Raw genomic sequence first — 1,145 nt, 5'->3', positions numbered from 1 at the left:
GTGCACTACTTTATAGCACCCTATTCCCTATATAGTGCACTACTTTATGGGTGAGATGGTGAAAGCGACAGGCTTACTGGAATGGGGTGAGAGGTAGAAAGGACAGGCTAACTGAATGGGGGTGAGAGGTAGAAAGGACAGGTTAACTAACTAACTGAATGGGGTGAGAGGTAGAAAAAGGACAGGCTAACTGAATGGGTGAGAGGTAGAAAGGACAGGCTAACTGAATGGGTGAGGGGTAGAAAGGCAGCTAACTGAATGGGTGGGGAAGTAGAAAGGACAGGGCTAACTGGAATGGGGTGAGAGGTAGAAAGGACAGGCTAACTGAATGGGTGAGAGGTAGAAAGGACAGGCTAACTGAATGGGGTGAGAGGTAGAAAGGACAGGCTAACTGAATGGGTGAGAGGTAGAAAGGACAGCTAACTGGGAATGGGTGAGAGGTAGAAAGGACAGGCTAACTGAATGGGTGAGAGGTAGAAAGGACAGGCTAACTGAATGGGGTGAGGTAGAAAGGGACAGGCTAACTGAATGGGTGAGAGGTAGAAAGGACAGGCTAACTGAATGGGTGAGAGGTAGAAAGGACAGCTAACTGAATGGGTGGGGTCTGAGGGCCCTGGAGCAAGGCAGTTAACCCCTGTTCCCAGGCCATGAGCAAGGCAGTTAACCCACTGTTCCCCGGGGCCCTGAACAAGGCAGTTAACCCACTGTTCCCCGGGCCCTGAACAAGGCAGTTAACCCACTGTTCCCCGGGCCCTGAACAAGGCAGTTAACCCACTGCGCTCGGGCCCCGAGCAAGGCAGTTAACCCACTGTTCCCTCAGGCCCTGAACAAGGCAGTTAACCCACTGTTCCCCGGGCCCTGAGCAAGGCAGTTAACCCACTGTTCCCCAGGCGCTGAAGACGGATGTTGACTAAGGCAGCTCCCCCACACCTCTCTGATTCAGAGAGTTAAATGAGGTAGACACATTTCAGTTGAATGCATTCAGTTATACAACTGACTAGGTATCCCCCTTTCCCAAACAGAAGAAAACTAACTTGAAACAGGGGAGGGACTAACTGATCTTATCCAATAAGAAACACTCATTTTAGTTTTGCCTAGTGGCTCCTAATGAACCCCATTAACAGAAGCAACAGGAAGCACAATTT

The sequence above is a fragment of the Oncorhynchus keta genome, unplaced genomic scaffold (genome assembly GCF_023373465.1).
Source record: "Oncorhynchus keta strain PuntledgeMale-10-30-2019 unplaced genomic scaffold, Oket_V2 Un_contig_6141_pilon_pilon, whole genome shotgun sequence".
NCBI lineage: Eukaryota > Metazoa > Chordata > Actinopteri > Salmoniformes > Salmonidae > Oncorhynchus > Oncorhynchus keta.
The sequence above is the reverse complement of the archived record's forward strand: the minus strand, read 5'-3'. Positions refer to the sequence as shown.